An 18101-nucleotide genomic window follows, 5' to 3' on the forward strand; every position below is an offset into this window, starting at 1 on the left:
TGGCATAGCAAATATCTCTCCTAGGTCTAAGGAGTTATAAAATATGAACTAACAGAATATTATACACACAGGATAGCCTAAGCTCCTACATTACTCTTTCAAATACAGCCTCCGTAATCTATATTGCACAGCACTTTAGTAATGACATAATCCATTAAAAATAAGAGGGAAGGTTCTTCTTTGCCAAAAAGTTTACATTGTCTTTCCCCCTTGATATTCACTGTAATGGATTTCTTTCTGTGACTGAGTCTTTATTCATTTTGTTTCACTGTCTTCTGAAAAAAAGAAATAAATGTATTTTTTTTATTTCTTGTACCTATAATACTCCCTAAATATTCTTTCTAAAGTGAATTGTTACAAAAGTTATTAATAGAAATGATTAAGACATCATAAATTTGTTACACATTTTGATAAATAAGTATAAGGAGTCAATTGTTACTGGAAGCACATCTCTTAAGAAAATGATGGATTGAATGTTTTTTAATCAGTTCCAGCATCCGCCCACGAGCAATACTTCTTACTAAATGAAAAATGCTCAGCTTCAGTTCCATTGCTATTTTTGCAGTTGTTTTAATGAATATGAAAGCTAAGCAACATCATTCACATAAAAAAATGGGAATGAAATGGAAGAAATCTTGTCATAGCAATATCACGATTTTCTAGTCTACTTCTGAGTAAATGCCAGGAAGTAATTTGGCTTTAAAACCAATTGTTAGCAATCTATAAGATAACAAGATGATAAGGTTTCTTTTCAATTTTATTGAAAACCATTTAACTTGCCAAAAAAGATTTTTGCCAATTTTTTAAAAGATTTCTTTGCTCATATATTTTAGGGTTTTGTCTGCATGCATGGCTATACACCAGAAGACAACATCAGATCCCATTACACATGGTTGTGAGCCTCCATGTGGGTGCTGGGAATTGAACTCAGAACCTCTGGATGAATAGCCAGTGCTTTTTACCACTGAGCTACCTCTCCAGACTCTTGCCAAAGATTTTTAAGTGCAGTCTTTGCTTTATCAGTATTAGCACCCAAAATTCCAAATAGACCTTTTGGGAACCCCAAAGTCCTATACCCTAAAAAGAAACTTACCATCCAGTATCTTTTTACTTACCATGCTTTTAGGATGGTTTGCTTCAAAACAAATTCTGGTATGGAGTAAACTATGCTAAACTCTTCCCAATGAGTTGTCTGTGTGGGTGGTATTGTCAAACATTTTATGCAGTTTGAACTTTCTAAGGCTCGAATGACAGCACTCCCAAGCCAGGTACTTTGGGATGGTGAGAGGCCTTCCAACTGACCTCAGAATCAAAGTCCTTTTTTACCTCTTATCCTTCTAGAGCAGAGTATTTCTGTGAAGGTCCCTTATCTGGCTTCAGTCTAGATCTGCCAAAGAAGAGATGATTACCTCAGGTCCTCTCTCTGAGTTTTCAGTAGCTAAACTCTGCAGATTAGAAGATTAAAATATGTCCACCCAGCCGGACTAACTTTGTCTCACATCTTTGTCCTTCTGCCATGCTGTGCTTACCAAACAGACTTCGTTAAAAGCCATCCAAATTACAGTGTACTAGATATTATTTACTATACCTTTCAAAGCTGTCAACATTTCCAATTCTACCTTATAGAAACGATGCGTATAAACTTCTGAACAGCACTGGCAGCGCGCTTCTACGATTCTCCCCACACCATACTTTTTTTCCCCCTTGCATTGTCTATTTTTTTTATTCTGTAAGTCATCAATGGCTTTATGGCACAATCATTTATAAACACTAGTTAATTGCCACCCCTCTAAGCAGAGGCAACTTCAGGAGCTGACACATGGCCTGTTTTTTATGACTGTCACGTGACTGTCAGGTGAATAGAAGCAAATAGTATGAACCACTCAAGGAAAGCCATGACACACACTTCTCCGGCTTCAGACTAGAGAAATGTTTTGCCAAGTTATCATGAAGCCAGGGAGTAGAAAAGGTAGAGGGGCTTAAACACATTTACTATCTCAAAATTTTAGAACAAAGGTTCAGAGAGTAAGATAAAAACAACATATACACCATGAAAACAGCCTTTGTTCTTTAATGACCTCCAATTTTTGTCTTCTAAAAGCATCCAGACCCTCATTGTAGATCATTGTAGATCCTCCTTGGCTATGAGGCATGACATTTTGCTAACCAGAGACATCAGCTAGTTCAGTTTCTGAGAACAGCCATTTAATAAATTATTTGGATCCCTGGGTCTCTGGAAGTTGATAACTCCAGCCAACCTGTCTACTTGAGCAAAGATGGTCTTGTTAATGACTAGATTCGAGAGGGAAGCCTCTCACTCATCCACAGAGAGATTCAGACGCTGCACTATCCTTTCCATTGTTATCCGAGTGTAGTACTTGGACATAATTCTGATGTTGTGCTCCACAACTCTATTCTTCAAGTCTTTCTACCTTTTTTTTCACCTTCTTCTTTAGAGCTGAAAATGTCAGTTGCTTCGGTCTCAGAGGAGCCCTCTCGTCACTCTACCCCATAGTCCTCAACAAGTGTGGACCAGCGCACCAGCTCCACTGTGGTAAAAAAGCTTCAGCAGATCCTTGTATTTGGGAATTTCTTCCAGCTTCCTGTCCCTACTTATCCAGTGAACCAAATCTGACTGCTCATTGTCAAAGGAGCCAGGATCACATAGAGAACAACTAACTCTCTTCAGAGCCTGCTGCTACTAGTCACATTCTGCCTGAATGCAGGGCGTGTCATATATGGCTCTGTAATGCTTACAGATTGACAGGACCCCTCATGCTGACCCAACTGAATCATTAAGTTATAGTACTTCAACTTTAATTTCTCTGTGTTTTCTTCTTGGTAGAATTTGGTATTATTTTATTTTATTTTATTTTATTTTATTTTATTTTATTTTATTTTATTTTATTTTATTTTTGCTGATGATCTGTGTGCAAATGCAATCCTTCACAGCTAGGCAGAGGCTCATCTGCTCCAGAATAAACTCCACTTGCTCCTTTTTCTCCATGGACTCATAGGTTTCCACCTATAGCTCTTGAAGGATGGAGGCAGCCTCTTTCACATCACTGTTTTGCTCTTTTATAGTTGCTAAGGTCTTAGTCAGCCGAGCATGCTCAATTTCAACACAAATCTTTCCTTCTGTAATTATCCATAAAGTATTAATCAGTCAATAGCAGCCTGACTAGCAGGTCTCCTCCACATAAGTACAGCACTGCTGAAACATTTTTGCAACTGCTTGTTTTAACTGACTCATTGACAGAAGCATAATATTTTCATTAAGTAAGTCCCATTCTTTAGTCTCACAGCACATTTTCACCACTGCAACCGAGATGCAGGATGTGGACACCATGGCAAGGCAGTCTGGGCCTGCTTTCTAGAGAGAGAAGGGTTTTGATGACATCTTGAAGCCGTCCTTACTTGGCCAGCTTCTCGAACTCAGCCAGGTACTGGTCCACCATGGTGCTGTAGTCCACCTCCATCTTCAGTGCCCATCAGCCTGTTCCAAGCCGCTGCCCGCCATCGTCCCTGCCTAGGAGTCCCCTGATGTCCCCCAGGTTCAGCCACCAGTGACTCGGTCACTTGAACCCAAACCATACTTTTTTTTTTTTACATCACTTTATCTTCATGTCCTTTCTTCTAATTATGTGTATTTGTCAGTTTGTTCCAGATAATGTTGAAAGGATGAAGGGCAAATTTCCCCTCTGCTCTTATATATACCAATAAACTGATTTTCTACCTGATAAAAGTTAGCATTTTTCAATCAGCTCTAGATTACATCTCTAAAAGCATTTAAAGGTATTTTCCTTATACATGTATGTTGTATAATTGATAGTGTGCACAAAATGAAAAGTAGTCGAATAGTTCTATAGAGATATGTTGCGTGTATGTATGAATGTATATGTGTGTGTATAATTATATGTGTGTGTTTAAGGGTGTGTAATTGTGTGCATTGTGTGTGAATATGTGTTTACATGTATGTGTGTGATTGTGTGTAGTTGTGCATATGTGCAATATTGTCTGTGTGATTATATGTGTGTGTTTGTGTGAGTGGTTGTGTATATTGTATTGTGTGTGTGTGTGTGTGCCTATGAAGTGTCTGGAAAAGGTGAAGACAGTAGTTTTTGAAATTTGTATAAGATAGACTTGGAAGACTGAATAAAATGAGCATTAGTCATTAGACAAGACCACAAAAAAACTCTAGATTTTTGTTTGATCCATCTATTTTGCCCTTTTGATCAGTTTGTGAATCTCTGAGAACACTCCTGAGTTAAGTGATTTTGCAGTGGTCATTTAACAATTGCTGAGGGCTTTCAGAGAAAGGATCAAACAGACAAGCTGAGAAAATCAATATTTTCCCAATGACCTTTATACAGTTAGCCATGCTGCAAGCAAGACATATCACCTGTATAGTTTGTAAAGCAGTTACATTTTCCTTAAGAGTCTTTGAAAGTTGCACAGTAATTGGCTTTTATTCATCAAACAAGTTCACAAGGCTGAAATTCTCAATACTAAAAATAAAGAGGTTTTGATAACGGTGACAGACTTTTGAGAGAAGAAGAAAAATTAGATCAAAGATAGAGTTCTTTCTTCGGATTGTGATCGGAAGCTCACATTTGATGTGTACTATGAAGAAAATGAAAATTTTTCTCAGAGAGAGGGTAACAATGGCATACCAACATTCCGACCAAGGGAGAAATACACCTTTAAAAAGAAGATGGGCCAGGAAAGCAGGTAGGCTGACTGCAGCTCTTCTCTCCTCAGCTCATCCAGACCCAGTCCCCAGACCCATCCCTAGTTCTACAGCAGACGCCTGCCTCGGCCTTCCCTCCCTCCCTGCCTCATCTCCAGTGGGTCACACAGTCTTTACCTCCAAACCACTCTTCCTGGGGCTCCCTGCTGGACCTCGGGCCACAACTCCAGCAGGCATGGCTCAGGAACCTGCAGGCCACTCCTGCCAGAAAAGCAGGCAAGCTAACTATAGATCTTCACCTCTCTCTCAGCTCTTCAAAACTAATCCCCCAGTCTCATCTCCAGCTCTACAGCAGGACCACCTATTGCAACCTCCCTCCCTGCTCCAGCCCCCATTTTCTGTAGATCACACAGATCCACTCCCCAAAGCTTCCTTACCCCAACTCATTACTTTATCTCAGCCTCCATTCCCTAAGAACCTGTAGAGCACTCTGACCATCAACTAAGGTAGGCCTACTATAGATCTTCACCCCTCCCTCCCTCCCTCCCTCCCTCCTTCCCTCCTTCTCTCTTTCCCTCCATCTCTCCAGGTCCAATGCCCCAGTCTCATATCCAGATCTGTGGTGGTCACCTGCTGAAGCCTCTCATCACTTCGCCCCCATATCCCAGGGGACTAAGCAGAGCCTTATATAACACCCTACCTTCTTCTCTTCTCTGGAATGGGACCTCTCACCCTGATCCCAGCTCATCTCCATTCCTAAATGTCAGCTCCCGACACCTAGAAACACATTATACCCTGTACACAGATCGGGATCCCAGAAGAATATCCCACTAGGAAACACTCAGCCACAATACTCTACTAAAAGCCAGAAAGGGTAACATAAAGCAAGAAACAAAACACCCACCAACAAAGACAAGATCAAATATAGGGACCTACAAGTAAAATCTTCCCAACTAAAAGAAATCAAGGCATACAAATGGAAAGGAAGAAGACAAAGTATCTTCATTTGCAGATGATTTGATAATATACACAAGGGACCAGAAAAATTCCACTGCAAAACTTCTACAGAGAATAAAATGCTACAGCTAATAAATACTTTCAGTAAAGCAGCTGATACAAAATTAAATCACATGTAACAGTAGCCTTCCTATATACAAATGACAAATGTTCTGAGAAAGAAATCAGGCAAACAACAGCTTTCACAAGAGCCTTCAATAATATGAAATATCTTAGGATAACTCTAGCCAAGCAAGTGAAAGACTTTTATGATAAACATTTTAAGACATTGAAGAAAGAAATTGAAGATATCAGAAGATAGAAAGACCACCCATGCTCCTGGATCAGTTGGATTAATATAGTAAAAGTGGCCATCCTACCAAGAGCAATCTATGGATTCAAAGAAATACCCATCGAAATCCCAACAGAATTCTTCTCAAATCTTGAAGTGACAATTTTCAACTTCATAAAAAATCCAGGGTAGATAAAACAATCCTGAATAATAAAATTATGGCAGGATGTATCACCATCCTGAATTTTAATTTGTATTAAAGACTATAGTAATAAAAATAGCATGGTATTGGTTCAAAAATAGACATGTTGATCAATGAAATTGAATCAAAGGCCTAGATATAAATCCATATGCCTAAAGATAACGGTTTTATAAAAAAAGATGTTGTCTGGGACCCTGAGAAGCAAGTAGGAGATACAACTGTCTGGGGGACCGGCTATCAGAAATAAGGGACTGCCCTCAGTAGGCCAGGATGGAGACATCTCAGTAGCCCACAGCAGCTCTTTGTAAAAAAAAAAAAAAGTTGTTCCCATTTCTCCTAACTTTAACCCTGTACAACGACTGTATAGATTTCATTTGTGTATGACTACTTTTTAGTTGGCCTTGGTGTGCATAATTATTCTATTAAATCTGTCTTTCCTATTTCTTTCTCCTGCTCTGGTGAATTCTGTGAAACTAGATGTTCCCTGATATAATGATTCTTAAACAATTAAAAATTGAGGCACAGGGGCACAGCACAGCACAGCCCTATGGCCCAGGTGCATGCTGTGCACGCTCATCTTGGAAACAATGTAATAACTGCACAATGGTAGTTGCAGATTAATGTTGACTTGCAAAGAAAGTTTGAGGAAATTATGTTTAGAAATATTAGAAAATGAAACAGAGCCATGTACAGCTAGAGTCATACAGGATCCATTACCAGAAAATGAAGGAATTTACTGGAATCAGGAAAAAGCATCAGTATGAGAGACATAACATGGGATTAAGGAACAATGGATTGATGGAATGCAAACACAGGATACTTTAATTCAGAGAGGAAAAAAACTATTGAAGTTATGAATGAGTTTTACACAATATTTTAGAGTAGTTTCTGGTCTTCTTTGGATATATATGGATAAAAAAGTACAGAATGAATAAAATTATGTATTAGGAAAATTAAGTCAAAACACTGGGACTCTTAGAAGAGTCATTGTGTGCAATGTGCAGAAGCAGAAAACTACTAAGTTAAGGGTTGACATGATTCTTTCTGGCCACTGCCTGGCACCGTTGCCCATGTTGTTTATTATTAGAGCTTCACAAGAAAATGCAAGTAGCTTACCTCGGGGCTCTGAGTTCTGAAGTATAATAATTTAAAAGTTAAAGTTTAAATAATGATAAATTTGCAATTATTATTATTTTGGCCACAGGTCTGGGAATAGGGGAGCTTGAACCTTTGGGGAACAATCGCAATTCTTGATTCTTTGTAGGATGTGGTTATTCTTTTGAATTTCACTTGTCAATAATTGTACAATGTATTTTTTCTACCTGCTTTTGGAGTATCAATAAAAGACTGGGGCAAGTTAAAGGGGAGAGTGAGTGAAGAGAGAATGTGAGAAGAGACTGTGGAGTGTGTGAAAGAGAGTATGAGGAGAATGTGTGTGTGAATGAAAGGAGAGTGCATGTGTTGTGTGTGGGGTGTGTGAGAGGCGTGTGTGAGTTAAAGGGGGATGCGCAGAGGAGCGTAGGATTGTGGGAGTTTGAGAAAAGAAAAATGCACACGGGAATGCAGTTGATGCAGCCTCAAGCTGCAAGAGATGGGTGGGAGAGGGAGACGGAGAGAGAGAGCTTCCAGTTGAGGACTCCGATCCTGTGTCGAGGCTGGCCCTGAAAGGTAATGATGTGGTGCAGGAAGAACACTCTTCTATTTCTGGTGAGAGTACAAACTTATAGAATCACTGTGGAAATCAGTGTGGTTATTCTTCAGGAAAATGGGACTCAATCTACCTCAAGATTCAGCTCTCACACCCTTGGACATATTCCCGAATGCTTCATCCTGCCACAGAGACACTTGCTCAAGCACATTCATTGCTGTTATAGTCACAATAGCCAGAAATTGAAAATAACGTCAATGTCCCTCAACAGAAGGATAGTCTGTTTGTTTTTAATGTGGTACATTTACATGATGGAGTATTACTCAGCCATTAGAAAAAGTGAAATGGAATCAGTCATCCTGAGCGAGGTATCATAGACCCAGAAAGCAAATCTGGTACATTTTCATTTATATACATAGAGAGAGATGTTAGCTCTTAAGTCAATGGCAACCAAGTTACAGTCAGTAGAACCACAGAGTATAGAGCAGCAGTTCTTAAACTTCCTAGTGCTGCAACCCTTTAATTCAGTTCATGACCCCAACCATAAAATTAATTTCATTTCTACTTTGTAATAACTGTAATTTTGCTACTGTTATGAATCATAATAATAAATATCTGTGTTCTTCAATGGTCTTAGGTGACCCCTGTGAAAGGATTATTTGACCTCCCAAGGGGATCTCAACCCACACATTGGAATCCACTGACATAGAGTAGGGGACCAGAGGGGAGAAATTAGAAAAGGCTAATAGAACAGATAGTGAGGGATGGATGGGTGAAGTTATGAATGAGTTTTACACAATATTTGAAGGTGATCTAACTGAAATTTCCAACTAGTAGGGAGACAGAGCCCCAACTGGCTATCTTTCTCAGATATCCCTGCCTCTGGCTATGCTCTCCCTTTAATCTACAGTAAACTTTCTTCTCCTCACCATACCTAGGCTCAATCATGTCCTTTCCTGTTTTATTTCTTTGTTCATTCAGTAACCAACCAGTATCTGATTTTACCTAAGGCCCATTCCACACTCCACAAGATGGAACCTATACCCAACACTGGAACCTCAGATTAAAAAAAAAGTAGCAATAAAATTTTTAAAAAGTAGGAAAACTTTCCGAATAACATTGTGCTATGCTCATAGATAATCACTGGGGACTCTTCATCCCGAAGGAGGAACAACCCACTCACAGAGGCACCTGAAGCCATTGGGAAGCACAGACTTTTATTTACATTATAATTCATAACAGTAGCAATGAAAATAATTTTATGGTTGGAGATCACCACAACATCTTCAGGAAACAGATGAAATCAAATGCAGAGACAGTTGTGCAGGGGGTTGGAGACCTTGAGACAGTCAGTGCTAGTCAGATGTCTTCATCAAATCCCTCCCCTCGGGGCTCAGGAAACTCCAGGAAAGGAGAATCACGGAAAGTATAAAAGCCAGAGGGGATGGACAACACCAAGAAAACAAGACCAGCCTAAGTCTGCAGGCGCATATGAACTCAGAGATCCAAGCAATATGCACAGGACCTGCACAGATCTACACCAGGCCCTCGGTACACAGATTATGCCTTCTAGTAAGAGGGTCTTGAAAAATATGTTTCTTATGCCTTCTCTTGGGCTCTTTTTTGTTTTTGCTGTCGTTCAATTCCAATGTGTTAGCTTTGTTTTACCTTATTATACATGTTTTTATTTATGATCTCTTAGAAGCCTGTTTGTTTTATAGTGAGCAACATTAAGGATTTGATCAGGATAGGAAGGCAGCTGGAAGGAACTCAGGAGTGGAGGAAGGGAAACTATAATCAGTATAGAGTAAGTGAGGAAAAAAATCCGTTTTCTTTCTTTTTTTCTTCTTCTCTACACACATCACACTCTGACTGCAGTTTCCCCTAGCTCCCTTCCTCCCAGTCCCCTGTCAAGCTCCTTGTTCCCCCAGATCCACTTTTCCTCCATTATCCTCTTTAAAAATAAAAGCAGGCCTCCCAGGGATATCAGTTGAACATGGCATAAAAAGTTACAACAAGGCTAGGCACAAACCTTCATATCAAGGCTGAATGAGGCAACCCAGGAGAAAATGAGTCCCAAGAGCAGGCAAAAGGATCAGAAAGACACCCCATGTCCACTGTTAGGAGTCCCACTAGGATTGAGCCTGTAGACTGTTGACAATTTTCATAGAAGCTGGGGTTGGGGGAGTTGCTAGACCAGCAACTATGATTCTGGCTTTTCCTCCTATTCCTCTCAGCCATTTGCTTGCAATTCTGACCTAATTGCATATGGTTCATGGTCCCAAGAAGTGCTAGACTATATAGTCTTGGAAAGTTAACTGGAGGGACTGGAAACTCTGACTGTGGGAAGCCAGAGTTCATGCTTAGTGAAAACTTTCTGGTGTGTCTACTTTGGAGTTTTCCATACTCCTATAAGGAGTTCCTCATAATCTTTCCCCCATAAACTCATTGATTCTCCAGGCTGACTTTGGTAAGATCTTATTTTGGTTTGTTGTTGAAGACTTATAAAGAGTGGGTAAATGTTGTTTTCATTCCCCCAAGAGAGTAATTCTCACAACACTCATAGATAAATATTGAGCATGTATACATCTATTCTTAGAAATTGAGATGTATGCACCATAAGGCCTGTGAGTTATAAATAAAATCATTATACAATTTGAGTTAGACACCCTAGGTTCTAAAAGTAGCATTAAGTTCAGAAAACAAAGGAAAAATGGCCATAAAATGTAAAAAGAAAATAGGAGATCCAGGAGTGTTAGTGTTAGTCTACCTTTCAGGTGAAAAAGATGGCAGATATGTTGAAATATGAAGAACTTTGAAACATGACATCCAAGAACCCCTCAACAAAAAAAGAACTTTAAATCTATAAAGTCAGCCAACCAAAAGCTTGCTCAGAATTTTAAACCACAACAAGTAAAATGAAAAGAAATTCAACTATAATAACCAGAACACTTACTTCAAAATAAAACCAAAGCACTAAAGGAATAAATGAAGTAGCCAGACATTCATGGCTTTAACAGGGCAATGATTATTCAAGCTGCTCCCAAACAGAACAAAAGAATATTGTTAAAGACACGTGGAATTTATTAGAGACCTAATAGCTAAGCTATCACTTCAAGAGCATCTTTGACTAGTACGCATCCCCAGAAGCTCCAAGCACTAAACATGCCTGGAAAAGACCAGACTGAATCAAGTAATTTGTTTGCTAGCACAAAATTAACACCATTTAAAAACATACAGGGCTGGGAAGATGGTTTAGAGGGTGAGACCACTTGCCACGTGATCGCGGGGACCTGAATGTGAATCCCCAGAACTCACATAAAAAGGCAGGTGTGTGAGCTCAAGTGTCTGTAATCTGCATGTATCTACAGGTGAGGAGGTGCAGGGGGTGGGGCAGAGAAAGGAGAGTCCCCAGAAGCTCAAGGCCACCTAGCCTGGCTTATAAGATAAAAAAATAACAAAGAAGCCTTGTCTCAAACAAGGTAGAAGTAAAGAACCAACAAAGAAATTGTTTTATGAGCGCCACATGTATACACATATGCATTCACACACACAAACAAGTGTGCAGGCACGAAGATTGGTAAGGAATCCAAGCACTTAAACATAAAATGTTCACAGAGTCTCACACTGAAACAAAATTGCTTTATGTGAAAAGATAAAAATAAAGGGACCCAACAAAAAATAATATCATAGAAAAGGTTGCAGAAGTGATACAGTTGAGGAAATTAGTAACAAGGATAGGTCACTTTTGTAAATATGCTTAGTGTTCATAAGAATTGAAAGAAAAATGTACAATAAAAAGATACAAATAGAATATTTTAAAATAAAATCAAATGGAGCTGTTATGGAAGAGAAATAAAATATCAGAAGTGAAAATTAGACCAGGTATATTTAACATCAGATTAGATACAAAATTTTTGAAGTCAATGAACTTGGAGACAATAAAAAAAAAAACCATTGATGGTAAGAGATATTAAGGAATAGTGATTGTTGCTTCCTGCTGTTTTTGATATAATTTTTATGTTTGTGTGGTTATTTTTTTTGAGGAGATTAATTTCTTGCTTTTTCTTATATGTAGTTTCCCTCCCTTTGTTGGTGTTTTCCATTCATTATCCTTTGAAGGGCTGAATTTGTGGAAAGATACTGTGTAAATTTGTTTTTGTCATGAAAAACCTTGGTTTCTTCATTTATGGTAATTGAAAGATTTGCTGGGCAGAGCAATTTGGGTTGGCATTTGTGTTCCCTTAGGGTCTGCATGATGTCTGCCCAGGCTCTTCTGGCTTTCATAGTCTCTGGTGAGAAATCCTGTGTAATTCTGATGGGTCTACCTTTATATGTTACTTGACTTTTTTCCCTTACTGCTTTTAATATTCTTTCATTGTTTAGTACATTTGGTGTTTTAATTATTATGTGACGGGATGAATTTCTTTTCTGGTCAAATCTATTTGGAGTTCTGTAGGCTTCTTGTATGTTCACGGGCATCTCTTTCTTTAGGTTAGGGAAGTTTTCTTCTATAATTTTGTTGAAGACATTTACTGGCACAGTGAATGTCTTCAACAAAATTATAGAAGAGTGAGTCACAGTGAGTCACAGTGAAACTAAGAGAAGCTTTGGACCAAATGGACTTAATAGATATCTATAGATCATTCCATCCTAAATCAAAAGAATATAGCTCCTTCTCAGCACCTCATGGTACTTTCTCCAAAATTGACCATATAATTGGTCACAAAACAGACCCCAACAGATATAAGACAATCGAACTAATTCCATACATCCTATCAGACCACTATGAAATAAGGGTGGCCTTCAATAGCAACAAAAAGCCCACATACACATGGAAGCTGAACAATTCTCTACTCAATGATGCCTTGGTCAAGGAAGAAATAAGGAAAGAAATCAAAGACTTTTTAGAATTTAATGAAAATGAAGGCACAACATATGCAAATTTATGGGACACAATGAAAGCAGTGCTAAAAGGAAAACTCATAATTCTGTGTGCCTACAAAAAGAAGCTGGAGAGAGCATACACTAGCAGTTTAACGGAACACCTGAAAGCTTCAGAACAAAAAGAAGCTGGTACACCCAGGAGGAGTAGAAGGCAGAAAATCATCAAACTCAGGGCTGAAATCAACCAAGTTGAAACAAAAAGAACTATACAAATAATCAACAAAAGTAGGAGCTGGTTCTTTGAGAAAATCAACAAGATAGATAAACCTTTAGCCAGACTAACCAGAGGGCACAGAGATAATACCCAAATTAACAAAATCAGAAATGAAAAGGGTAAAATAACAACAGAAATTGAGGAAATAAAAAAATTATCATATCCTACTACAAAAGCCTATACTCAACAAAACTGAAAATCTGGATGAAATGGACAATTTCCTAGACAGTTACCAACTATCAAAATTTAATCAGGATCAGATAGACCACCTAAATGGTCCCATAACCCCTAAAGAAATAAAAGTGGTCATTGATAGTCTCCCAACCAAAAAAAGCACAGGACCAGATGGGTTTAATGCAGAATTCTATCAAACATTCAAAGGAGACCTAATGCCAATACTCTTCAAACTATTCCACAAAATAGAAACCGAAGGAACATTACCCAGCTCATTCTATGAAGCCACAATTTCGCTGATACCAAAGCCACACAAAGATCCAACAAAAAAGGAGAACCTTAGAAGAATTTCCCTTATGAATATCAATGCAAAAATACTCAAAAAATGCTTGCCAACCGAATCCAAGAACACATCAAAACAATCATTCACCATGACCTAGTAGGCTTCATCCCAGGGATGCAGGGATAGTTCAATATATGGAAATCCATCAATGTAATCTATTAAATAAACAAAGTCAAAGAAAAAAAAACCACATGGTCATTTCATTAGATGTTGGGAAAGCATTTGATAAAATTCAGCATCCTTTTTTATGTTAAAGGTCTTGGAAAGAACAGGAATTCAAGGCCCATACCTAAACATAATGAAAGCAATAAACAGCAAACCAGTAGCCAACATCAAACTAAATGGAGAAAAACTTGAAGCAATCCCACTAAAATCAGGGACTAGACAAGGCTGACCTCTCTTCATATTTATTCATTATAGTAATTGAAGTTCTAACTAGAGCAATTAGATAACAAAAGGAGGTCAAAGGGATACAAATTGGAAAGGAAGAAGTCAAACTATCACTATTTGCAGATGATATGATAGTATACTTAAGCGACCCAAAAAACTCCATCAGAGAACTCCTATAGCTGATAAACAACTTCAGCAAAGTGGCTGGATATAAAATTAACTCAAGCAAAAAAAAGTAGACTTCCTATATTCAAAGAATAAACAGGCTGAGAAAGAAATTAGGAAATGACACCCTTCACAATAGTCACAACCAATATAAAGTATCTTGGTATGACTCTAACTAAACAAGTGAAAGATCTGTATGACAGGAACTTCAAGTCTTTGTAGAAAGAATCTGAAGAAGACCTCAGAAAATGGGAAAATCTTCCATGCTCTTGGATTGGCAGGATTAATATAGTAAAAATGGCCATCTTTGCCAAAAGCAATCTACAGATTCAATGCAATCCCCATCAAAATGCCAACTCAATTCATCATAGTTAAAAAGAGCAATTATCAAATTCATCAGGAATAACAAAAAACCCAGGATAGATAACATTATTCTTAACAGTAAAAGAACTTCTGGGGAATCAGTATCCTGGACCTCAAGCAGTACTACAGAGCAATTGTGTTAAAAAAAATGCACGGTATTGGTACAGTGACAGGCAAGTTGATCAATGGAATAGAATTGAAGACCCAGAAATGCACCCACAGAATTATGGTAACTTGATCTTTGATAAAGGAGCTACAACCATCCAGTGGAAAAAAGATAGCCTTTTCAACAAATGGTGCTGGTTCAACTGGAGGTCAGTATGCAAAAGAATGCAAATTGATCCATTCTTATCTCCTTGTACTAAGCTCAAGTCCAAGTCAATCAAGACCCTTCACATAAAACCAGACACACTGAAACTAATAGAAAAGAAACTAGGGAAGACCCTTGAGGACATGGGCGCAGTGGAAAATTTCCTCAACAGAACACCAATAGCTTATGCTTTAAGTTCAAGAATTGACAAATAGAACCTCATAAAACTACAAAGTTTCTGTAAGGCAAAGGAAATTGTCAAAAGGACAAAACGAAAACCAACAAATTGGGAAAAGATCTTTACCAACACTACATCTGACAGAGGACTTATATCCAAGATATACAAATAACTCAAGAAGGTAAACTCCAGAGATCCTCTGTACCCCTTAAAAATGGGGTACAGAGCTAAACAAAGAATTTTCACCTGAGGAATATTGAATGGCTGAGATACACCTAAAGACATGTTCAACAGATATTAGTCATCAGGGAAATGCAAATCAAAACAACCCTGACATTTCACCTCACACCAGTCAGAATGGCTAAGATCAAAAACTCAGGAGAAAACAGGTGCTGGCGAGGATGTGGAGAAAGAGGAACACTCCTCCACTGCTGGAGGGGTTGCATGCTGGTACTACCACTCTGGAAATCAGTCTGGACATTCCTCAGAAAACTGGGAATGATACTCCCAGAGGACCTCGCTATACCACTCCTGGGCATATACCCAGAGGATTCCCCAGCATGTAATAAGGATACACGCTGCACTATGTTCATAGCAGCCCTATTTATAATAGCCAGAAGCTAGAAAGAACCCAGATGTCCCTCAACGGAGGAATAGATACAGAAAATGTGGTATATACCATGTAATAAGGATACATGCTCTACTATGTTCATAGCAGCCCTATTTATAATTGCCAGATGCTGGAAAGAACCCAGGTATCCCTCAACAGAAGAGTGGATGCAAAAAATGTGGTATATCTACACAATGGAGTACTATTCAGCCATTAGAAACAATGAATTCATGAAATTCTTAGGCAAATGGATGGAGCTAGAGAACATCATACTAAGTGAGGTAACCCAGACTCAAAAGGTGAATCATGGTATGCACTCACTAATAAGTGGTTATTAACCTAGAAAACTGGAATACCCAAAACATAATCCACACATCAAATGAGATACAAGAAGAAAGGAGGAGTGGCCCCTGGTTCTGGAAAGACTCAGTGAAACAGTATTCGGCAAAACCAGAACGGGGAAGTGGGAAGGGGTGGGAGGGAGGACAGGGAAGAGAAGGGGGCTTACGGGACTTTCGGGGAGTGGGGGGGCTAGAAAAGGGGAAATCATTTGAAATGTAAATAAATTATATCGAATAAAAAAAATTAAAAAAAAAGAAAAAAAAAGAAAATGTGGTATATACACACAATGTAGTACTATTCAGCCATTAGAAACAATGAATTCATGAAATTCTTAGACAAATGAATGGAACTGAAGAACATCATCCTAAGTGAGGTAACCCAGTCTCAAAAGAGAACTCATGGTATGTACTCACTGGTAAATGGATATTAGCCTTGAAGCTTGGAATACCCAAGACACAATTCACATATCAAATGATGCCCAAGAAGAAGGAAGGAGTGGTCCCTGGTCCTGGAAATGCTCAGTTTAGCAGTGTAAGGGAATGCCAGGGAAGGGGTGGATGGGGGAACAGGGAGAGGGAAGAGGGCTTATGGGACTTTCGGGGTTGGGGGGATCCATGAAAGGGAAAATCACTTGAAATTTAAATAAAGAATATATCGAATAGAAAAAATAAAAAATAAAAAAAATAACAGCCAGGCAGTGGTGGTGCATGCCTTTAATACCAGCACTTGGGAGGCAGAGGCAGGTGGATCTCTCAGTTCGAGGCTAGCCTGATCTACAAAGTGAGTTCCAGGACAGCCTGGACTACACAGAGAAACCCTGCCTTGAAAAACCAAATAAATAAATAAATAAATAAATAAATAAATAAAACTAGAACATACAGAGGAAAAAATAAAAATTAACCTGAAAGCATTAAGTCTCTCTGAGACAGTTTCAAGCAGTTTCAACTGAGGTTTTAGAAAGAGGGGGAAAAGGAAAAAATATGAAAGGCTAACATAACAGCTTAAAAAACAAAGAAGTGGGGTAGAGAGGCAGTTTAACAGTTAATAGCACTGGCTGCTCTCCCAGATGACAGGGTTCAATCCCAGCACCCACATGGTGGCTCACAACCACCTATAACTCCAGTTCCAAGGTACCTGGACACCTTTTTCTAGCCTCTAGGGCACCAGGCATGCCTGTAATACACAGACATTAATAAAAGCAAAACAGTCAAAGACATAAAATAAAACTTAAATAAAACATACAAATTAAAATTATCCAATATTGAGAGGTAAAAATAGAGTCAAAACTATAGTTGAAATTTTCAACTTTTTTTTCTCATTAATTTCTCATGAACAAAGAAATCAGAGCAAAGAAGATATGAGTGATGTTATGAAAAATGTAAACTCAAATATTTCTAAAAAACAACAAAAAACCCTACATGTCAAACATACTAAGTATGCTTTACAAGTACATGGTCATGATTTCAGGACATAGGGTCTATTAAAGTGTAACTAAGTCTCAAATGTTTTAAAGAGTCATAAAGAAAGTAAATTAGATTTCATTAATTTAAACATCTATAAATACCAAAATAGTTGGGGATTAAATTTCACAATTTTTTAAGAACCCATAGTTTAAAGGCTGAATTATGGGGAGAAAGGAGAAATATTAGATATGGATCATTATTAAGTTACAACTCATAAAAATTATGAGATACATACTAAAGACTACTTAGAAAACATTGTATAGTTTAAGATGATTAAATTAGAAAAGATGAAATCAATAAGACAGAAAATTAAAAAGCAGTAGAGAAAAACAAAATGCATGAAAGGTGATTGTTTTTTTTTTTTTTTAAAAATACTCAATGGTATTGATTAAGTTCTAAGTTCAACAACCAATGGAAAAAATTATACAAATACCAATATCAAAACTACAATAAAGGCACTGCCACACAGTCCCCAGACACTTAACAAATAGACAGTGCATATTATACTGATGAAAGAAAAAATAAAAATATGAATATTCCATTCAAAATTTTAATGTAAATGCCCATGTTCACTAAAACTCAAGTCCTGAATTAATGACTTTTATGAAACATTTTCAGAAGACATTATATTAGCCCTATACAAAATCACTCAAAAGACTGAGAGAGCATATCCCAACCTACTTTCCGGGAAGCACTCTGTATTAATGCTGAAATCAGATGAAGGATGTTTAAAAGGACACTAAAAGTTGATGTCCACCACCTGTACAAACAGCT

General features: G+C 38.1%; 1 pseudogene; it reads right to left on the bottom strand.

The window, feature by feature from the left end:
- Positions 1-2122: 2122 nt before the first annotated feature.
- Positions 2123-3479, bottom strand: LOC127680780 (26S proteasome non-ATPase regulatory subunit 12-like; annotated as a pseudogene).
- Between the last annotated feature and the right edge of the window lie 14622 nt (positions 3480-18101).

This window comes from Apodemus sylvaticus, chromosome 1, assembly GCF_947179515.1.
Source record: "Apodemus sylvaticus chromosome 1, mApoSyl1.1, whole genome shotgun sequence".
Taxonomy (NCBI): Eukaryota; Metazoa; Chordata; class Mammalia; order Rodentia; family Muridae; genus Apodemus; species Apodemus sylvaticus.